Here is a 23,758-nt window from a genome sequence, read left to right on the forward strand (position 1 = left end):
GTTCTTTAGTCCCTTGAGCAGTTTGGGATGGGACACCAGCTGAGCTGACTGTGAAGCCACAGCAGGAACGTGGACATCTCCTGGAGACCACAAGGGAAGAACGAGTCAAGGTTGTGACTTCCTGGAAATCTCAGGGGAAGGATCTTCCTCAGAGATGTCCTTGAGCCAATCCCAATGAAAGCACGTAGAAATAATGGGATGAGGCAGTCACCCACTGAGGCTGGAGACTGGGTTTGTCTTGATGTTCAGCTATTAAAAGACAGAAGACTTTCAGAGGAAAAGGTTTACTGGCTCCTCTGTGGTTTATGCAGCAGACACATCACCCATTTATCTGTCTGGAGTGAATGCTGAACCTTCACAATGGAACATCAACTAGGTTCTAAAAGGAATCAAGGTAAAAGGACCCAAATAAATGCATTAAACTGCTGAGCACCAAGTGAAAATGCAAAATGCTCAATACAAATTACAGATGTGTACAGAAACCAGCCATTCCTCTGTCCCCTCAGAAATGCCTCAGTGAGAGCAGGCCATTCCCTGTAGACATCCCTTTCTCAAGTTAGACATGTCACATTCCTGACAGGGGCTGTTTATTGTCTCTGTGAAAACCCCAGGGCAATGCAGGACAGTCATGGAGTCCCTGCTCAGCCTAGTTTCACCTCACAGTGCTGCAGAATTGTCTTCCCCTGATCCTTCTCTTCCATCTGCCAGGAGCTACTCAAAGGAGTGAGGAAATGCAATCTGAGAAAAGATCCATCCTACCCAGGTTGGGTTTATGCTTTGAGAAGCTTTCTATTCCCACTGAGAAGTTTTCTAGTTCCCCTTCTACCCCCAAGTCTAGATTTGCAGAATCTGTGCTCAAGGGGCTATTGGATGCATTGGGCTGGTGGGGACTGTTCTCTCCCCATTTTCTTGCAGACATAGAAGCCAAAGTTCTGCAAGTTCAAGCAGGAATTGCTCTTCCTGTTCCCAACCCTCATCTCCCCTTTCAGCCTCTCCAAAAAGACACCTGTGTGTCCTCCTTGAGGATAATCCGAGTTGGCATCTTCTCCAAACACCTTGAAAAACTCATGAAAATACCTCCAGATCCCCAAGAAAGAACCAAACGTAAAATTCCACAGCTCTGGGGACAGTTTTGCTCTCTGCAGACCAAAGAGCTTCGTGAGCTCTCCTGAGAGGTTGTTGTTCCCCACCAAACAGCACTGGGAGATTTTCTCTGTGGGTTGGAAACTGCCACTGCTGGTTCTGGGGAGGGTCAGTCTGTCTGTCTGTCTGTCTGTCCCCCAGCTCAACCTGCTACCCCTGATGGACATCCAGCGTGGCTGTGATGTCTCTGCCCCTGAGCCCTGACATCTCCCTGTGCCTTTGCAATCCCTCTCATAACCTAAGCTCCCCTGCAGGTCAGGCAGGCTCCAGCTTTTCCCTTTTCCAGAGAGCTATTTCCTCCTCCACGTCCTCTCAGGCCTGCTGAGGAGCTCTCCAAGGAGTCTGCAATGTCAAAACACGTTCATAAATCAGTTCTCTCGCAGCTTTCCCTTGGAGCTGTTTCCCACCCTCCTCTTTAAGAGGATCCAAGCTGCTCCCTGCACTCTCAGCCCCCAAAAAATTCCTCCAGTGTTTTTCTCACTGCGTTTCGGAGTGCACAAGTAGGTGTTTGCAAACAAGCCCAGCCAAACACGAAGCCCCACACTCCCCCATCCCCACTCAACCCAGGCACCAGCGGGGACTTTGACAAGCTGTGCGATGCATTATCTCATCCCTGGGAGCAGCAGCTTTCACCCACGCCTTGTCCAATCAGGAGCCAGTTACCCCACTAAAAATGTCAACCCAGCTCAGAAAAGGATGCTCAAAAATACCTCATTGCTTTACAGAGCCTTATGCTGTTCACAGCTCTTTTCAGCAAGGGTTTTGTTGTTGGTTTTTGGTTTGGGTTTTTTTTATTGTTTCAGAAAATTAGCTGCTCACCCCGCCCTGTGACACTGAACAATCAGCTGGGTACTCAGCAGCAAAGAGGAAACACTTCTGAAGTTGCCATCCCAGCCTTCAGAGCCCGATGGCTCTGGGTAGCAAAGTGATACTTCACACTGACACAGCCGAAATCCACTAATAATCTCCTGCTGGGATGTTGCTTTCTCACCCATCCAGCAGCAGAACTGCAGAGAAACTCCTTGCCAAAATAAATGCCACTGAGAGCTCTACCTGTCCCTCCCTGGACTTTTTGGCACAGAATGCCTTGAACAACTTTTAAAAGGTGCCATCAGGAGAGGAAGAGAGTGAAAAAGCCCATCTCTGACCTTATGATTGCAATGAGTCTTTTGGAATGCACAGGAAAGCCAATTGACACTGGAGAAGACAAGGAGGGAAGGGGGACCATATGTCTCACCTCCGTGGCTGTCAGCACATTTCTGACTTGTTAGAAAACCTGGTCCTCAGCCAAATGCTCTGTTGTCACTTTTCTGAGCAAGGCCTAGAGGGCACCTCCCTGTGCTGTGAGTCCTTGGCTGTGTGTGAGATCCACGCTGACTCCACAGCACCAAAATGCCCTCAAGAAATGCAATCAGAAGAGTGATGTGGTTTGGAGTTGCTTTGATAGGAGTAACCCACTGAAAACCCCGAACCCTGCAGTCTGGAGGTGGTTGCTCTCAAAAATAATTCTCAGCATTGTCTTGGTATCCATCCCTCTGTGCTCTAAATATATCTCAGGTTTTAGCACAGCACCAGCACAATAGGATGTCTAACAGAGAATATGTGTTCTCCTGTATTTTCATTCTGGAAAAATGTACCCAGGTTTGAGACAGGGTGTTAAAATGTGGCTGGTCTGTCACCCAGGTCTCCAGTCACTTCCAAATGCCAAGGGTCCAGGGAGAATCAAAACCCCACTCATCTCTAGATGGCAAAAGGCATCCCCAAAATGTCCTGTCTGGTGCCTGGGGGAAATTCCTGCCATCCAGCTGTGCCAGAGACTCCTAAAGCTTCCCATGAGATAATCCCACCCCAGAATCCTCTGGGAAAGGTAGAATTTGGTGCACCTGCCTTGGCTTCACTGTAGAATGCCTCCACACCCAAATCCCTTGGGCTTTGCTTTCCCTCGCTGGAGCTCCACAGCTTGATGCCAAAAATCTGCTCTACCACCTCCCTGCCCTTCATGCACAGTGTCCATCCTCCTGAGCAGCCTCCCACCTTCCCATCTGAATTGTTTAAACTCCTGGAGTCTGTTGAACCCCCGGGGATTTTCCCTTTACCACACCAAAAACAAGTGCCATCCCGAAGCCTTTTCCATCCTGCTCACCACCTCAGTTAATAAACCCCATCAAACCTCCTCCTGCTTTTCCCTCCCCTCTATCCACCAAATTACACAAACCTGCTCCAGCCACAGTGTCACAGCTGGTCCTTGGGATCAGTGCACAAAGCCTGAGCAAAATCCATGAGGTCAAGCCAAGCATCTGGTTTTTTATCCTCATGGCAGATCCAGGAGCCAGAGCTGCTCTTTAGCCAGGGAGAGTATCAAGGAATCAATCTCTGGCCAAAACAGTTTTTAAACCTGAGTTGAACTAAGGTGTCACATTGCCTGGACTGTGAGCTGTGGCTTTATCCTGTTAGTGCAGGTAAAGAGCTTCCCACAAACCCCAAAGTGACATTCAGACTCTGTGAAGGGATCCCTGGGCCAGGCTGACCCTCTGTTAGCACAGCCAGTACTTTCTAGTAAAACATGCTAAAATTAGCAGTGGGAAATACAGAAGGGCTGACATGAATAAGGTTCATAGGCAAATTAAGGATTGGAAGTAGAAATGACTTTTATTAAATTCACTGGTGGGTCTGTAGAAAGTAGACAAACTGTTGGGTGCACAGGATGTTTCCTCCAGAAGCAAATGCCTCCAAGCTGCTACTCAGCCTTCAAAACTCAATGTGATTTTGAGCAATCACACAGATTGTAACCAGTTGCTAAATCTGGCAGGAAAACAAGGCTTCCTTGTTGTCCCAAGTGCATATGGAATTCAGGATGCTTGCCAGGGAAGGGAGGATGTATGTCTGGGACTGTGATGAGTTTGAGTGACGGGGAGAAAGCAAAATGTTTTGTGTTTATTTTTGTCTGAGGTCAGCGTTGACTCAGAAGGAAGACAGCAGAAACTTGGGCAAACAAACAAAAAATAACAACAACAAATTTTAAAAAGAATAGGTTTTCTGATGGCTGGAGCTGCTCGTGTCTGCAGGTGCTGAGGGAGGCTGGTGTGGTCTCTGGTCTCATGAGTCTTTTACAGGTGTGAGGACACAAAGTTCTTGGGCCTCCATCTGCAAACCAGCGTGAGGCTGGGAAACTCACAGGGAGAGTTCATTGAAACCTGGATTATATACTCCACCCTTAGGCTGAAGATATTTTTAGACTGAACATTTTTTTGCTGTAGAATCTCCCACAAGCTCTTCTTAGCTTGATCCTTCCATCAGCTTAGAAACCACCAAAGGAGAAAAGAGAAAGCAAAAGCTCCCTACAGAGTCCCTAAGGCCACGTCCATGCAGCTCTGCATGAGGCTGAACAGCTTAGACATACCCAGGACAAGGATGAAAGAACAAAGAAATCCACAACTGGGCAGCTCATCCCCACCTACACATCACAGAATCACAAAATACCAGGTTGGAAGGCACCTCAAGGATCATCTGGTCCAATACTTCTTGGGAAAAGCTCAATCCAGACAACACAGCCCAGCTCCTTGTCCAAAAGAATCACAGAAGTGTCCAGGGTTGGGAATCCACCACTTGCCTGAGAGATATTATTCCAGTGGCTGATAGCTCTCATTGAGAAAGATTTTCCTCTTGTGTTCAATTGGAATCTCCCCAGGAGTAACTTGTACCCATCACCCCTCATCTTTTCCATGTGGCTCCCTATAAAAAGTGAATCCCCATCTTTAAATACTTTGAAACACCAAAAAACCCTTGATGCATTACTTTGACATCCATGGAAATGGACAAACAGTCCTGAGCCCCAAAATATCTCTGTCTCTGAGCTCCAGATCCAGAAAGTCAGAATTGTGAAGGAAAATAAGTCAGCCTGGGAAATGCTGAGCCCATCTTGCCCCTGGGACCTGAACTTCAGACCTAGATGGTCTCTTTCTTTTCTCTTCTGGAGACACAAAGTTTTCAGGTGTTCTCCACCTTCCAGAATGCAACAGATTTCCCTTGCCAGAGAAAAACAAATCCACGTTCACCTGCCTGTAGAGGTCCTGGAGGCATCTCTTTGGCAGGCAAGAAAATGTCCCGGGGTAAAATTTAATCCCTAATGTAAAATTTAATCCATATTCTTCAATTAATCACTTCACCTGCAATTAGGCTAAAGCAGGCTTGTCAGTTATCTAGGTCAGACCTCCCAGTTCCACTTCCATCTACCAGGCTTCACTTTAATCAGACACAGAGAGTGATAAGGGCTGGTCTCCAGCAAAGGTCACTCATTTCTGTGGGGTAATTAGTGATCCCTGCAGTAAAAATGCTCTTGTACTTCCCCTCACAAGCTTATTGCTTCAAGTGACTGTACTCCAGTAAACCAAACAAAACCCAGCCTGTTCATCAGTTCACAGGATGGATTTTTCAGAGCTGTGACTGTGCACGAGGCTTTTCTCTCTCACATTTGCATTGTGCTAATCTCTGGTGTGAAAATGTGAGAACAGCACACTTGGCCACAGGGTCACAGGAATGGAGGGGGCTCCACGTGGTGTCACAGGTTTATTTATTTCTCTTGCACCTCCCGAGGTTCCTTGTGCTTGTCCTTGTGATTGTCCCTAGGTGCATGAAAATGACATTTTTGTCTTCTTCTCAGTTATCATCAATGATTCAGGGAAACTCTTCCAAGATTTCTGTTCCCAATGGGAGGGTTCATGAATGCCTTTTTTCCAGGATTTAGTATTCCTGAATGCAGGAGTATGCAGGAATGAGGAGAGCCCAGAGGCAGGAAGGCTACAAGGCAGGATCTGATCAATTGCAAGTGGGTAAATAAGGTGAAATGGGAAAATTATAGACACGCAGTGCTTGAATTTGTGAAACTTCTCCAGGAATAAAAAAAGTGTTGCAGTAACAATGTCACCACTGCCTCTCAGATCATCTGCCTTGGGTTTTATAACAAAAAATATGTTTATTCTATTACATCTGTTGAAACCCATTTGGGGAGAATTTTTTTTCTTTATCTGTTGTAACTCCAGGAGGGAGGGGTAACTGCCTTCTCTGATAACAAGCCAGATGTTAAAATTGGGTGGAGCAGTGTGGCTTATCTCTGCTCAGTGGAGCAGTGTTTCTTATCTCTTTTCACTGTCCCACTATCCCCATGGCGATATCTCCTGTTAATGGGCCATTAAAGCTCACCAATGACATCACACATTACATCACCCCATTGTGAGATGCTCCACCCAGGGAGGAGGAGCCAAACCATCTTCACCTAGATAAAAAGGAGCCACAAGTGTCACCAGACATCCAGTGTTCCCATGGGACTCCCAAAGGAAGACTGGACCCATCTCTGGACCCTTTGGCTCCACAGGACCATCTCTGCTTCCAACAGGACCACATCTGCCACTCCAGGAGGGCTGACTTTGGACTGCTTCCAACACCCTGACCAACAGGGAGTCAGGTTGTATTTCTGACTCTGTCAGGGTTTTCTAGGATTTCTTGTTTGTTTGTTTGCTTGCTTATTCTTTTGTACTACAACATTTGTATTTTTAATATCCCTAGTAAAGAACTGCTATACCTATTCCCAAAATCTTTGCCTGACAGCCTTTTAATTGCAAATATGTAATAGTTTGGAAAGGGGGAGGGGGGGCTTACATTCCAAGGGAGACTCCAATCTTCCCTGGCAGATACCTGTCTATCTAAACCAAGACACCATCACACCATCAGGGCTTTGAAGCTAGGATCAGTATCTTTTAGGAAAATTGCTGGTAGACTCCCAGCAGAGTTTATCTTTCGACATTTCCAGAGCTGCTTTAGAGAACTGCACGGAATATCACCTTGTTAGGAGAAAAATTTCTAGGGAAACTTCTAGGCTTCTCTGGAAAAGCATTTGCCCAGTATCCATGTCTCTGAATTGTGAGGACAGGCTCAAAACTCAAATGCAGAACAGGTGGGGGAAGGATGCACCTTGCAAAAAATTATCCCCACTTGGAAGCAGAAATCAGAGGACTGGAGGTGCTGGGAATGTGACTCGGAGGAGAAGACAGCAGGTCCTGTGTGCATCTGCAGAGTGTCTCCTCCTAGAGCAGGGATATAATGAAATGTTCATCATTACTGCTTGTTTTATGGATGGGCTTGTGACAATTTGTCTCTCTACTTCTTAATTACCACGTATAGCCTATTACATAACATTAAGAACATAGAAAAAATATATATTATGGGGGTGTTTTTATATTAAATACACTCAGAAAACCTAAATATCTGCACAACCCAAATAAATCCTAATCCCAGGAGCCACTGTACCACTATTAGCACTGTCAGAAGTAACAAGCACCTTCTTTGCTTGTAAATTGCAGTTTCCAGCTGTCTGCTGAGTCTCCTACTTCTCTGAGTCATCTTATAGAATACTAATGGCACACAAGTTACTCTTTAAAATGCTCTTCATAGGCTGTCCAAGCCAAAACCAAGGGTGAATCCAACAATGTCACTGTTTAGGATGAAATTGCCTGGGTTGGAAGAGGAGACAGGATGTTCCAGCTCTGGGGCTGGTGTCCTGCTGTTTCAATTAAATTTATGTGAAAAGGCAGTTTTTTAAAAATTAACCAACTGAAGTAGATTGCCAAGAGTGTGACAGTGGGGGTGGAAATATTTCAATGGCAATATCGTCTGCAAAACTGGCCAACCACTGTTTGGGTACATCACAACGAGGTCTACCAAACCACACACAGCTCCTGAGAGTCTTTGCTGCTGAGAAGCAGCCCCAGCTGGAGATGTATCAGAGGAATGAAATCTGGGGTGAAAAATCCTGGAAAACTCAAAGTTAGAATTCCTCATGAGTCAGGTCAGCTCTCCCTTTCCCACACAATTCCCAGACACCATTTGGAGATCAGCAGGAGGTGAGACACATCCATCCAAATCACACCTGTGAACAGGCTGCACCAAGAGCATGTTCACCTCTTTTTTCAGAGACATGGAAGATCTTGCTCTCAGGAAAGAGTTAAATTAGGAGCTTGTTGCTTTTTTCAACATATCTGCATCTTTTAAACACAAAGGATAATACCTGCAATCACGTAGCACAATAGATGTTTTCTGCTAGTTAGGATTTTGCACAGTAGGACTTCTTTGTTTGAGAAGGAAAAAATTATTCTCTGCTTTAGGAAAAAGAAAGGAAGAAGAAAAATAATATACCTTCCATTTAGGCTTCTATTGAGAGAGATTAGAATGAAAAAACCCTCATTTTAAATGCAACCATTTCAGTCAGCTCATTTTAACTATTATGAATTGACACCAACAAGTGAAGAACGTGGCTCCTTTTCCATCCCTTTCTTCCTGTGCTTTTATACTTCTGTCAATGTCAGAGCAATTAAGCTTTACTCTTTCTGGTCAGCTGATCAGAAGCCCAGGAGAAGAACAGGCTGACCAGGCAGAATGTGATTCCAAAGGCAGGATGCTGAGGAGAGAGACAAGAGAAGAAACACTTGGGTGCCATTTCTTCAGATGAAATATTATGCTGGGGAGACATTCAGCCCTTGCTGAATATTTATTGCTTACTTTTAATGACCAAGGTTTTGATCAGCCCAGCAGTGACCACCAGCACACTGGAGCATTCATGGTGCCTTCTCTGGAGCACTCAAGATTGTGACAGTCTGCAGAATGAGGTGACAGAGTGACTCGTGACCAACATGGATTTCTCTCAGCTGAGTGCAGTGGTCAGGTTCATGCTTCACCTTCCCAGCCCATGGAAACCTTGGGGAAATCTCTCTAACCTTATTTTTGGGTGTTAAATGAGGCAATTTAGACCGTGCTGCCTGGCTGCTGATCCAGGAGGTCACAGCTGACACCATTAGAAATCTCCCATTAAGCTGACTGAATCAAACCCTTGTACTCAGAGACAGGCACTTGGACACCTAATTAATGAAAAAAAAAAAAAAAAAAAAAAAAAGCCCAGAGTTTGGACTTTGAAATATCTTTGCCTCCCCCACAAGTTGTCCTGTCGCCTCCAAAGGCAGCCACCTCCACTCACCACCTGAGTCACACTTCAGGCCCATTTGAGGTCATCAGAAAGAAAATGTCTCTTCTAAATCACAAATTACCTCCCCTGGGTTTGGATGAGTGAGGTCTTCTTACCAATTTCTAATCCAGAAAATATAAACTTATGAGTGATTGTCTCTAGCTGCATGAAAACGACATTTGGTTCTCTCCTTCCCAGTTGTTGATTCAGGCAAACCCTTCTGAGATTTCTGTTCCCAATGGGAGGGTTCATGAGTGCCTTTTGTCTAGGATTCAGTATTCCTTGGCTCAGGAGACCTGTAAGTCACAAGACAAGATTTCCAACCTATTCTGTTTCTACATGGAGTAGGTGGCTCAGAGGTGACCAGAGAAAAGCCAGCACCAGGTCAGGGTTGTGGAAAAAAGGGATTTAATAGGACAGTTTAGAAAGCACTCTGAGCTCCCCACCATAAAGTGGAGGTATGAGGGAAGTAGAACATTTCAGCCAAGGGCAAGAGCTCCTCTTCTGTCCTTTGATGGCCTTCAGCACCATATTGGTGATTCCTTCTGGAGTAGTTTTGAGAGCAAAACCAGTGAGAGATTCCAAGGCCAAAATACAATTTGATAGGAAGAGAAAAAGAAAAGTAAAATAAAACAAATGCAATAATACAAAAGACCACTGACAGAGTCAGAAATACAACCTGACTCCCTGTTGGTCAGGGTGTTGGAAACAGTCCAAAGTCAGCCCTCCTGGAGTGGCAGATGTGGTCTTGTTGGAAGCTGAGATGGTCCTGTGGAGCCAAAGGGTCCAGAGATGGGTCCAGTCTTCCTTTGGGAGTCCCATGGGAACACTGGATGTCTGGTGACACTTGTGGCTGCTTTTTATCTAGGTGAAGATGGTTTGGCTCCTCCTCCCTGGGTGGAGCATCTCACAATGGGGTGATGTAATGTGTGATGTCATTGGTGAGCTTTAATGGCCCATTAACAGGAGATGGAACAATGAACAAAGATAAGAAACACTGCTCCACTGAGCAGAGATAAGAAATAATGCTCCATCCAGTTTTAACATCTGGCTTGTTATCAGAGAAGGCACTTACCCCCTCCCTTCTGGAGTTACAACAGATAAAGAAAAAACACTTCTCCAAATGGGTTTCAACAGATGTAACAGAATAAACTTTTTTTTTGTTATATAACCCAAGATCCTTTCCCTTCCCTTCCCTTCCCTTCCCTTCCCTTCCCTTCCCTTCCCTTCCCTTCCCTTCCCTTCCCTTCCCTTCCCTTCCCTTCCCTTCCCTTCCCTTCCCTTCCCTTCCCTTCCCTTCCCTTCCCTTCCCTTCCCTTCCCTTCCCTTCCCTTCCCTTCCCTTCCCTTCCCTTCCCTTCCCTTCCCTTCCCTTCCCTTCCCCTTCCCCTTCCCCTTCCCCTCCCCCTTCCCCTTCCCCTTCCCTTTCCCCTTCCCCTTCCCCTTCCCCTTTCTCTTCTCTCCTCATAACTTGCTTCTCTACATTCCCATGTGAGCTGTCCTTCCTGGAAGGTGAGTGATTGTTTCCCACTGAGATCTCCCTCCTTTCCTGTGGCATTCCCAGCTGGAACCTAAAAATGTCATAAATTACAAATAACGAAATTACGCTGCAGAGGCACAGAAGTCTAACACATATTCTCATCACAGAGACTCCTCAAAGGATAGTGCAGGAACCTTCCCCCAGTAATTCCACCCCCTCTCCTCATCTCCCTCACTTCTTAATATCTCCATTTTTTCATCAAAACATCCTGTTTGCCTAAAACCATATATCTCACTTCTGGGTTAATCCTATAGCAGTGGGTCTCATTTGTATGTAAAAAATATACCAAAAGAGGCACCAGTGTTTTTAAAAAAAGCTTACTGTGTTTTCAGCCTAACAATTTCCCCCTCCTACTGTCAGGGAGCTGTTACTGACACTCGTTTCAGGCAAGAAAAAGAACTAGTGATAAAAGGAAGAACACTTGTGAAGTGGCACCCTGCCAAAAAAAGCAAAACTTGTATTTTCCTCTTCCTTCAAAGCCATACCAAACCCTATGGCTTCTCACAAAGTGGGATCTACAAAGTGAAAGTGTCACAGAGACATAAATATTTACTCCAGGGGAGCCAAGGAATAGAGGCCATGGACAAGGGAACCCCAGGGACAAAGGCGAGAAGGAAAAAGGCTCCTCAAAACAACGTGTGCTGGTCTGGGAGCCACTGCTCAGCAGGAACCACAGGCAAAGTGTGTCTGCAGCATTGTCCTTTTTCTCTCAATTTACTCCTTTATTTCTGCCAAAAACGTTCTTCAGTGATCCATCTCTTGAAGGCAAAATGATTTCTGGAGGCAAAATATTAGAATTTTTTCTGAAAGCAGCTGGTTAAAATTTTGTTGTCTTCCTATGGGAGTGTTTGTCTCAACTTTCCCTTTAAGCAATTATACTCACCATGATTTTTTGGTTTTTGTTTTTCTGAATCAGAGAAAATAGAAATACATCCTTATCATCCCTAAAAAATCACCACATTAAATAATATCCTCTAATATTATAAGTTGGGCTGTTGGCTGCAGAGAACAGCACCTAAACTTTTGGCTGGTGATTCTTACAACCTGGATACAACTGCAAACATCCCTAAAATTCAGTTTTTTTTCCATTGTCTAATGCATTCATTTTTTTCAAGTCCTTTCTTTGTCAACTCCTTCTGTGTGTTTGGGAGCTGGAATGATTGACCCTCTCTGCAAATATCACTGCCAAGACATACAAAACCTGCTGAAGTTGTCAATTGGCTCCCGTTGTGTTCTCTGTGGGGATTTCACAGGCAAAACCTGCCAAAATGAACAGTTTTCTGTCTCATCACAGCACCACAAGGGTTTTGCAAGAGGAAAAGTGGGCTTTCCATGCTTTCCCTATATTATGTGGGATAATTAACTTGTGTTTGTGGAGCTCAGCTCATTCTGTGGAAATTTTTGGACTTGATTTCCTGATGATAATTAATTACAAAGGCATCTGTTAAAATTACAAATTGTTAAATTTGAGCATCACTTTAAGGCATTTTAAAGGGTCCATTCTGAAGCAAGATTTTGTCAAGCCCCTGCACGAAATCTCAAGAACCCACAAAGTCCCATGGATGGCTGAGAAAAAGGATGGCTGATGATGTGGGTTTGATTTTTGCAGGAGAGGGGCTGAATCTGACGTTTTTCTCCCGTTTATTCTACTGCCATGAGGGATGGCAAGGCAGAGGGGTTGACTGTGATTTCTAGAATGAATGAATGTAAAGCTTGGTAAAGAGCTGACTGATTAGAGGCACTTCTCAGCTAATGACCGTCAATTAATGCTAATTTCCAACGAGCAGCAGAGAAAATAATGGATTCCTGCTGGCTACACCTAAGTGTTTGGACAGATTAAATGACTTCCTGCTCTGCATGGCTGCATAAAGCAAGGAGTGAAGAGTCTCAGAGCATGATTCAGAGAAAAGGCTGAAGGATCTGGAGCATTCTGACTGTGCATACCCGCTTTGGTTTTTAGGACCCAACGTTCCAGTCTGCCCACACTGCTGAAAATATAAATCTTGGTGATGCCTTTTCCCCTGCATCCCATTGTGGTAAATGTAATGGATAAATTTGTGTATATAATATTGTATCAAAGGTTTGGTCTATTAAAAAGCTACTCGAGGGCGTCTCTGAGAATCCAAGGCATATTGTGCGAGCTCTGAAACCACAACATTTGCAACAGAAATGACATGGCTGGACTGGAGATGGCCCATTCATCAAGGATGGGCCTCCACTTCACGGCTGCTCAACATCTGATATCAATCTTGGTGGGGGATCCGGAGGATGATCAAATCAGCACCCCAAAGAAGAAATCTGGGAAGACTATCAAATCATCTTTTCATACTTACAGAAACTCCTTTCAAAACCCCACTTGGAAATAAAGAAATACATGAATATTTGGACTTTCAATGGACTTAGCCTCAGGACAAATAAACTGTATAAAAACCCTACACCAAGACCCAGTGATGTGTGGCTGAGGTTGGATGGTACCATTGTTACTGTCACTCTGCCCACCCAGCATTCGATCAATGTTGTCCAATTTTATTGTGGTTTTTTATTTGGATTTTGGAAAATTGCTAAATAAATTCTGTTATTTTGAATTGGCTTCTAATCATTTATAACACCCTAACACAGAACTGACCATGGCACTGGCATCTCCTGGGCTGGTGGACTTCAGATTTCCTCTGGAACAATTCTCTGATTTTTCTTAACAAGTCTCAGGCTCCCATCAGATAGTCACAGGACGAGCACATGGAAACACCTTCTGTAGTAATGTGCCCCCACACCTGAGCAGGTGTTTTCTATACGAGGGGAAAAGTTTCAGCTTACCGTGGAACCTGCAAGGAAGTTAAACTAGAACTTTCCGTTACCTGCTCATTGTAATGGGTTCAGTGCCAGCACAGGGGCACTGGTTGGATCTTCAGGATGTTTGTCAAAGCCTGTAGCTCTTTCTATTGGCAGTTTGCCAGTAGAACCCTCCTGGGTCATTCAGTACTTGAGGACGAGCTCAGAGGTGCTCTGGGCTTTTTTGGGTTGTTGTGGGAAGGTGTCAGAGCAATTATAGTTATACTCACCATGGTTTTGGTATTTTTTTCTGAATCAGAGAAAATTTAAATACATCCTTATCATCCCTAAAAAACCACCACATTAGATAATATCATCTAATATTAATTATAAATTGGGCTGTTGGCTACAGAGAACAGCACTTAAACTTTTGGCTGGTGATTCTTACAACATGGACACAACTGCAAACATCCCTAAAATTCAATATTTTTAGGTGTCAGCTCTCTGACACCTGTGCTTGGCTTTTCCTTTTATTTCTGTATTGTTTGTTATTTTACTTTTATTAAAATCTTTACTTTACAAAACACCTTTGAAGAGCTCTATACATAGCACATTTGAAGAGTCTCACTATATTAAGCCATTCTGAAAAGTGCTGGACACCCTCAGAGACTTGATAAATCTTCACGTGTCTCATTCTACTCTGGATACATGCCAAGATTTTATCCCCCTTCTTCCCTTCTGGAGTAGTGCTCTGGCACAGAATAACAGCTCTCAAATAGAGAAAGGACCAAGGATTCAGCTGTTTCTTGGCTCCTCTTCACCCACTCCTTAACACAGAGAAAGCTTCAAGCAAGGCAAGGGCAGGACCCTTCAGGGAAGGGGACACGACTCTGTCACCCCTTGGCACCAGCCATGCAGGGCTGGCACTGCTGGGAGACTTCAGGAGTGGCTCCAGAGGCTCCCAACAGACCCTAAAACAGGACACTAGCAGCAGATTCCAATCTCCAGTTTGCAATCCCCAGTGCTAGGGTGTTGGAGTCCAGGACATCCCCTTGGACCCCAGGAAGGGAATTGGAGCCCTGCACAGGGGGTGTGGAGCTGGTCCAAGGGGCTCAGAGACCTTGGCACAGAGCCCAGGAAAACACCAGATTTGATTTTAGTCCATGGGAGAGGCTCCCGACACACAGAGAGGAATTGCAAACCACCGGGATGTGAAAACAGTAGTTTAGTACAGCAGAAGATACAAAATTCAGTAGTTTTAGGGTTCATGGAATAGAGGAAAATGGGGACAAGATGGTGGAATTTGGGTGGTACCTCATGTCCTTCTCCTTCTTCCTCGTCCTCCATCTTTTGGGGTGGTGATGGCACAAAATAGAGTGGATTGGGTCAAAGTAGAAATGACACTTTTAGTGTGGGCACTAGGCAGTGGTACAAAATAATAAATACCCGACCCGTAGTTATTTGTATAAATGCTAGGGGACATCCCATCTGGCGGCAATCCCCTCGTGTCCCAGCTGATGTCCAGACCTCAGCTGGGAGCAGAGAAAATTCTGAAATACCAAATAATAAACACCACGAGAAACCTGAAAACAGACCTTGAGGACTCTGCTTTTTTATACCAATGCGACTTGGGGCTTTTAGAGGGCCAAGGACTTTAAACCACCAAAATCTCGGGTGAGGAAACCCTCCCTGAGACTAGGGCACAGATTGATGCTCCAGAGGTTGCTCTGCTCAGCTGGAGTTGCTCTGGGCAAAGCTTCCCATGGACAGGCTCTTCCTCTCACACTGCCTGGGCTTTAGGAAGGGAAGAGAGGAGGAGATGGGAGCTTGGCAGGTGGATGGGAATGGGAATGGGAAATGCTGGAATTGCCATCCCTGGAAATGCTCATCAGGTGTACTGATGTGGCACCTGGGGATTTGGTTTAGTGGTGGACTTGGCAATGTGAGGTTGATGAACTCAATCTTGTAGGACTTTTCCAGCTCTAACAATTCTGTGATTCTGTATTTTCCCTAAAAATCTTCCCCTCTCAGCAGAAATGCTGTCAGTAGTGCCGAGAAATTTTCTTGGGGATTTGTGGGGGAGCCTCTGAGGGGATTGTTCCTCCTGGGTTCTGTTGTGTTGAGCTGTCAGCTGCCACCATCACCTCTTTGGAGTGTGGATTATGAACCCACCGAGGTTCCCAAGCAGCCTTTTCCCCCACAAACTGCCTGGCATATGCTGCTCAAAACAAGAAGGAGGAAATTGGATATGGATCTTTCTGGGAGAACCTTAGGTGTGTGAAAGAGGCCAGATGGAATGAAATAACCCAGAAGAGCTGAGATGTCACGTGTTTGGGAGCTTCTTAATTTTTTTAGAGCCTTAAAAATGAGTTTTCCGCAACACTTTGCTACAAAAGTCCCCTTGTTGATCACACATCCCCCAGGAAAAAAAAAAAAAAAAAAAAAAAAAAAAAAAAAGAGGAAAAACTTCATATTTCTTGGTCATCACCAAGTACAGATAACAAGAACAGCTCCTCTGGAAAGACAAGCACAACACTCTCCTCCCTGCATTTCCAGCCTACAAATTACCATCATTACTCCCTGTCAGCTTACAAACACATCCATTACCATGGGACACAATTTTTGCTTTGTTAGTTCGTGAATGGAGGAATTCCAAGACAAGGCAGAAGTAGAGTTGGGAATATTCTCCTTCCACATTACTGTAATCACTGTGGGGCAAATAAAAAGCAGGAGGGAAACAAGAAACATGCAAACATGGTTAACTGGGACCTGTAAATGCAGGAGCAGAGACATTTTTGTGCAAAATGTCCAATGCAGAAAGGTTGGGACGCCTGGAGGGAGGAATATTCACTCAAAAATAAAGAATCTGGACAGTAAATACCTGTCAAATTCAGTCAAAAGTAAATACCTGGCCTCTATCTGAGTTAACCCCTTCAGACCTCCTGAAACCAGCAGAGATCTGATCAGTGTGAAAGGGGGCACAGCTCAGACATGAGCAAAACACAGCCCAGATAAATCATGATGTGAAATAATATTTTCTCTTTTACAGCAATGGGCTCTACACAGATGAACTCAGCTGCCTGCTTTGTGAGGATGGATAGTCACTTCCTACATATTGACTTTATTTTACTGGAGCCTTGATTTTTCTCACTCTCTGGACACTCAATTCCTCTGTGCAGTGTGACTAAACACTTCTGATATTCCTGAAAACCTCAGTTATTCTGTTTCACTCACTCCTGCACCGCTTGAAATCACATTATTACGGGGAATCTCAAGTTTCAAAAGATTTTTTTTAAAGACAAATTCAGGGCAAACTTTTTTTTCTTAAATCCTTTTTAACGGATTTCATTATTTTAGAAATAGTTTTAACTCAAGTGTTTCAACTTTGGCATGTTCAACCAGCATCTCTAAGGAGCAGCTGACATGAGCTCCAACCTAACTGATTTCACAGGTCCTGTTATCTTTGCTTTGGAGAAAAAAAAATTCTCCATCTACTGATAAAAATATACTGAGAATTCGAAATCCTGACAAGTATCTTTATTTCTGACTGATGCTTTTCCTCAAAAAAAGAGGTCAAAGCCTGCAAGTTATTGGAAGAAACAGCTTTCCAGCACAAATGTCCTCCCTTGGGTGAGGAAAATGCTCTTTTCTCCACCTCCCTTGGTGAGCACAGTGGCCTCCTGAGTAAAAATATCCATCTGTGAGGAGATTTGGATCACACAGAACTGGCCTGGTTTTGTCAAGTGCAAGTTCACCTGCTCCAATGTGGAAGAATATTCAAATTAGATGCTGAAATGTGGGTGTTTAGTGCCTTTGCACAGCCTTGATACCCACAGGGGGAAGAGTGACATGAGACAGAGCCTTTAGAGACTTGTGCTTCCCTGGGGAAAAAGCTGGAAGATGCTTGGGCAGAGCATCTCAGAAGTGGTAAAATATTTATGTTTAATCCACTGAGCCAAATCCACATTGTCTTTCTAAACCAGCCTCACAGATATCAAGGAGACTCTCTGCAGACCAAGGAGAGGATTTACCTCCCCTCCTTTTGATGGTCTGGGTGTCCAATCTAAGGCAGATGTCCAGAGTCCCTCTACAGTCAGAGCAGAGAAATAGGATTATCTAGAGGACAACTTCATCCCTTTTCCTTGGGGTGGGCTAAATCCCATCATTTATTGGCAACAGACGGGCTGTAATGAGCAAAACTGCCTCAAATCTGTCAGAAGTAAGCTCAGATGAGATGTATCCCAAGGTGCTGCTCAGCATGGGTGGGATTTGGGGATTTGCTCCACAGCAAGATGCAGCAGAGCTGGGAGAGTTTTGGGATTTGCTCCACAGCAAGAGGCAGCAGAGCTGGGAGGGTTTTGGGATTTACTCCACGGCAAGATGCAGCAGAGCTGGGAGGGTTTTGGGATTTACTCCACGGCAAGATGCAGCAGAGCTGGGAGGGTTTTGGGATCTGCTCCACAGCAAGAGGCAGCAGAGCTGGGAGGAGGAGCCAAGGCAGCAGGCAGGAGAAATATGGAGCTGAAACTTGGAAATCGTCTCCAAGCACATGGCTGGGATAGTGCCACCTCTGTGGATTGCTGTTGGATAAACAGCCCCGTTTGTTTCAGACACACCACGTTTCCACTTTGCAAAAGCTGAAACACGCTCCACTGAATAGACACAATCCAGCAGCCCTCTCAAAAGGAAACGTCAGGAGCTCATTACCCAGCATTAGAAAGACTGTGACATAAATTCTGCTTCCTTCTGGAACGAGCACTGGGATTTATTGACTGAGAAGGCTGGAGCTTCTTCATCCCTGGAGGTTTCCAAGCAGGTGTTAGACATCCCTGGGTAATGTGACCGCTTCATTTCATAGAAGAAAGATTTGGAGTTTGGCTCGTTTGGATAAGGATTTCTTCATGCAGGCAAAAGAAATGCAGTGGCACTGCTTTCTAGGCAGGATTGTGCCAAAATAACACAAAAGAGAGGGATGCTCCCAGCCAGGATGAGTCACTGATTTCTGTTTAGCTTTTCAGAAAGCACTGGTCACTAGCAACAATAAAAAACTCGTTTAAAATCATTCCAAGAGTGAATTAAAGCACTGTGTCCTAGATGTCCTGTCCTCCCTTATTCACCCTCTAAGAAAGAGGATGGAAACTTGGGGTTTATTCCCAGCAGTGTGTTAGTGCATTATAACATGAGGTAAAATTGCCCTGGGCCATGTTTTCCCCACTGGTGAAAGTGGAGATCCTGGCACTGACCTTCACTTCCCAATCCCCTGCCAGGGAGCAGCAGGAGCATCCCTGCAAGGGCTTCAAGGGGTTGGAAGGGGTTGACTGAGGACTGAAGGGGTTGGAAGTGGCACGGCTTTGAAACTGCCCAGGAATGGCTGAGGAGAGGGAAATTGCCTTGGGATGTTTTCCCAGGCTGCAGGGATCTGCAGGGCTGGGTGCCTGAGGGCTGCTCTGGGTGCAGCAGCTCTGGTTGGTGTGACAGCAGGATCCCACCGTCCTGTGCCAGCAGATCAGACACGGCTGCCAAGGATAGCACAACCACAGGCAGGTTCAGCTCATGCTGTGCTGACTGCAAGGCCACAGAATCACAAAATCATGCAACAGTTTGGGTTGGAAGGAGCCTTAAAAATCATTGTCATGGTTTGAAAGTAAAACGAGTGAGAGGCTCCAAGTCAGAAATACAATTTAATTATAAGAAAAGGGGAAAAAGGTAAAATAAAATAAATGCAATAATACAAAAAAACCACTGATAGAGTCAGAATTCACCCTGAGAAGGGTGATGGAAGCAGTCCAGGTGAGATGGTCTTCCTAAAGCAGTGATCCCGTAGAAAGGTCTGGTAGCTCTGGTCCTCTGGGAATCTAGTGGGTGAAGGCTGCCTGTACTGTCCCAAATCCCAGCTTATATCCAGGTGAGAATGCTTGGCTCCTCCCCGTGGGCGGGGCATCTCACAGTGGGATGATGAGTCACATTATGAGTCCTTGATGGCCCATTAAAGAGAGATAACTCCTGGAGGGATTATCTATGAGTCATGCACAAGGCATTGATGGGCCATGAACTGAAGGCACCCAGAGGGAGGGAGTTTGGGAAGAGCCCTGCTCAAACAATTGGATTCATCAGTTCATGAAGATGGTGATAGAATACATCCTATACTACAACCCAGGACAATCATCTCCTTCCAACCCTCAGCCATGGGCTAGACCTTGCACTAGACCAGGTTACTGCAGGTCCCATCCAGCCTGGGAACACTCCCAGGGCCAGGTAAGAAGAGAAACACCAGCCCTGCTGGGTCTGGAGGCTGAGCAGATTCCTGCTCCATGCCTTGGCTAAGGACTCAGCACGGAGCAGGGCAGGCACTGGTGCTAACCTGAAACACCTCACAAAACACCAGAGCAGAAAAACTCTGACCTAAGCACATTTGGACGACCAGAAGAGCAGCTCTCAGTACAGAGAGAGCCTGGTTCCACTCCAGCAGGAACCCATATTAAAGTTCCATTGGCTCCAACAGCAGAACGACAAAGCCCTGGCACTTCAAAGGTTTCCTTTATGGTGCTTATGCTGTTAATAAGCACCATCTGCTCCTTCCAACAGGAGAGCCATCCCCTGGTTTGCTCCCAGCACTTTGCTCCCCAGGGATGTGGCTGCGTTTATATAACCACGGGTGGAGAGGGGACTGAGCTTCCCAGAGCACAGGAGGAGCCCCTGAGTGACAATGGAGCACTTGGCTCCCAGCAAAGGCTTTGTGCTTGCATGGAGAGTCCTCCTGTTTCCAGTTCTGCAGCACAAACCACTAACTCAGCCCGAAGAGCAGATGAGTGCTTGGGTTAGGTTTAAATGCCTCATTGTCACACAATTAGAATTTGTATCAGAGGGCTGCAGCAGCTCTTCTGGAGTTCACAATACAATGGATTTTTTTTAGGCTGGGAAAGCTCTTAGAGTGTGTTTTAGGGTGTCTTTATGATGCTTGTATCCTTAATTGTTTGTTTTGTTTGTGTTGGATATTGTGTCCTGCACGTTTAAGACTAGTTCTAGGAGCAAAGGGGGAGGAAGAAGAAGAGGGCAGTTTGTTTGCAGAAACTGCACTTTTTTCTCTGCATTCTGCCTCCTGGATTCTGTTAATCTGAATTTAAGTTTTATTCAAATTTGCTTTCCCAAAAAATACCCTATTCAAAAGTTTTCTCCAAATTTACCCTAAACCAAAACAAATACAGAGTGTAAAATCAGGTTTTTTTTTTTTTGTTTTTGTTTTTGTTTTTTTTTTTGTTTTTTTTTTTTTTTTTTTTTTTTTACTAAAAATTGCAGAAATTTGAGATATTAAAAAGCCAGCTGGACATGGTGTTGGGGAAACAGCTCTAGGTGGCCCTGCTTGACAGAATGTTGGGCCAAGTGACCTCCAGAGGTCCCTTCCAGCCTCAGCCAGTCTGTGATTCTGTGTGAAATCCCTTTAAATCCCGGAATAATCTGTCTGCTGCGCTTCATTCAGTTTTCCTAGAGAACAATTTGACATCACCATGGACAGCACAGGGCACACATCAAAGTAAATCTATATATGGCCTAAGAAAGAAATGAGAGAAGAGGTAGGGAAACAAGTATTTTTCTGAATTTCTGCTCTCACCCAGACTGTGTTAGTTTGGAAAGACAGGTAAAGATTTTTCCCTCTGCCAGGGAAAAGCCAGAGCTTCCTTTGGAGTGGAGAATGTAAACCCCTTCCCTCTGAATTATTATAATTTTGAAATTAAGGGACTCTCAGGCAAAGATATGGGAATAGGAATAACCGTTCTTTACTAGGAATATTAAAAATGTAGTAATACAAAAAAAAAAAATCCCAAACAAAAAAAAAAGAAAACACTTTTCTTTGTTTCTTTCTCTGTCAGAGTCAGAACACGACCTGACCCCTGCTCAGGGTCTTGGTGTCAGTCCAGTCAAGTCCTCCTGCAGTGACAGATGTGGATCTGTTGGAGCAGAGATGATCCTGTAGCAGGGTGGAGTTTTCCTCTGAAGGTCCAGTGGTGCTGAGATGGGTCTGGTCTCCCTCTGGGAATCCAGTGCAGACAGACTGTGCTGGTGTTCTGGACCCCAGGTTTTATCCAGGTGGGAATGCTGGGCTCCTCCCCCTGGGTGGAGCCTCTCCCAATGGGATGATGTAATTGTCTCAGCCCTGCAGTGAGCCTGGATGGCCCATGAACAGCAGATATCCCCTGCAGGGAGGATGGGTGGTGGGAGAGACAAAGAACACTGCCCCACCTGGTTTTATCAGCTAGCCATTAAGAGAAGACACCCATCTCCTCCCACCAGAGTTTTGAGATAAAGAAAAACATCTCCACAGCTGTTTCAACAGATGGGAATTGAATACGTCTTGCATTCCAACCCAAACACAGCAATAGCAGATTCCTAGGGAAGCCAGACAGACCCTGGTGCCAGTGATGTCCTCAGGGGCTCCACAAGGCTTTTCTTCAATGAGGGGGAAGAAATATCCCTGGAACTTGCCCTTAATTTTTTGTCATATCCTGATTTTTTGAACATGATGCTGATACTGGCTGTGCCCTTAGAATAAAATCTTGGAATCATTGAGGTTGGAAAAGACCTCTGAGATCATGGAGTCCAGCCAGCCACCCAGCACTGCCAGGTCCACCACTCAGTTCTGTCTCCAGATGCCACATCCACATGTTTTTTCAACACTTCCAGGGACAGTGACTCCACCATTTCCATAGTTCCAATGCCTGACCACGCATTTAGTGCAGAAACTATTTATTAAAATATCCAATCTATCCTCCCCATGCATGGCTTAAGGACATTCCCTCTTTTCCTACTTCTTGTTACCTGGGAGAAGAGACCAACCCTCACCTGGCTTCACCTTCCTGTCCCCCCTGAGCCTCCTTTTCTCCAGGTTGAGCTCCTTTCCCAGCTCCCTCAGCTGCTCCTGGTGTTCCAGACCCTTCCCCAGCTCCATTCCCTTCTCAGGACACTCTCCAGCCCCTCAAGGTGTTTCTGGTTGTGAGGGTCCCAAAACTGACCCCGGGATTGTAGGTGGGTTTAATGTGAGGCCTCACACTGCAGATCAGCACTAATCCCCTTTTTATTTCTCTTGTTGTTTACTGGATGATAAATAAACAAGACTCTCACTCTACTCTGATGGTTTCAAACCAGCTTATTGCAAGAGTTTTGAATGGCACAGCAAATGAAATCACCCCTTCAAACAATAAAGCTCCTTGGGCTGTTCGCACATCTGCTCTGCTCTTGCAAAAGATTGGTGCTGAGTGTGAGGAGCTTGTAAATTTTGCAGGCCAGAGCTTGCTCAAGGTTTTGTTTCAAGTGAAGGATTTGTCTTGCTCCAAAGAAAATGGAACAGCACAAGAGATGAGTGAAAGTGTTTCTTATGCCATGCAGAGCTCCAGAGCTGACAGAACACCACAGCCCACCCTGGCTGAGTGGAAAACAAGAAAATTTGATGCTTTTTTTCATTCCCAGCCTTCTTTTCCATCATTTAAAGCCTCCTCTCCTTTGAAGCATTGTTTAAAATACAAGAACCAGGATACCATTTATTTTTTTCCACCTCCAAAGGAAGTTTAGGATAACAAAACAACAAGGCTTTAAATGTCAAAAACCTCTTCTCTCCTGACCAGGCACTCAGGAAATCCCTGTGGCTGCTGTGAGCTCACACTGCCAACTCCTGAGCTCTGGGGACATGGACACTTCACGAGGACTGCTCACCTGGGCAAGATGGTAAATATTTCTAAGAAGGTGTAAGAGCCCTCCCTGCTGGGTTTCTCCCAGAACCAGGAGCAATGTGAAGCTTTGGGGATGCACAAGAACCAGTGATGCTCTGGGTGTCTCAGGGTGGTGGCTGAATCACCAGGAGAACAAGAGTTATTGACCCTAAATATCCTGGAGCTGAAGGGTTCATAGACATTTTTTTCCCAAATCATTTGTCCTCCTGGAAGGATTTCCACCCCGTTTCTTCACCAGTAAGTTTGAGTTTTAAGGCTTTTTGGCAGAAATCCATAGAGTTTTCTTGCTGGGTTGGCTAAAACTCGCCCTAAACCTAAGATCAGCTGGGATTTGAAGAACAAAGATGGCTTTCCATATCATTTAAATAAATAAATCTGTGAATTACACTCCAGGCCTTTGAGGAAGTCATGAAGGCTGATGAAAGGCCTTGCTTGTTTTATTTTCTCCACCAGCTTGTTGATCCTCTGTAGATAGATAAAACCACTCTGAAAATGCATTTCTACCCTCTATAAATGAATTTATTATCCTTATTCAGTCTGGTAGGCTTTATACATAGAAATCCTGACAATTCTT

General features: G+C 45.1%; 1 long non-coding RNA gene across 1 annotated transcript in view; it reads right to left on the minus strand.

Annotated features, from left to right (window-relative positions):
- Positions 1–23,758, minus strand: part of LOC136358081 (uncharacterized) — an 829,601-nt gene that overhangs the window by 508,751 nt on the left and 297,092 nt on the right. The window lies entirely within an intron of this gene.

This window comes from Sylvia atricapilla, chromosome 1 (assembly GCF_009819655.1).
Source record: "Sylvia atricapilla isolate bSylAtr1 chromosome 1, bSylAtr1.pri, whole genome shotgun sequence".
NCBI classification, from domain to species: domain Eukaryota; kingdom Metazoa; phylum Chordata; class Aves; order Passeriformes; family Sylviidae; genus Sylvia; species Sylvia atricapilla.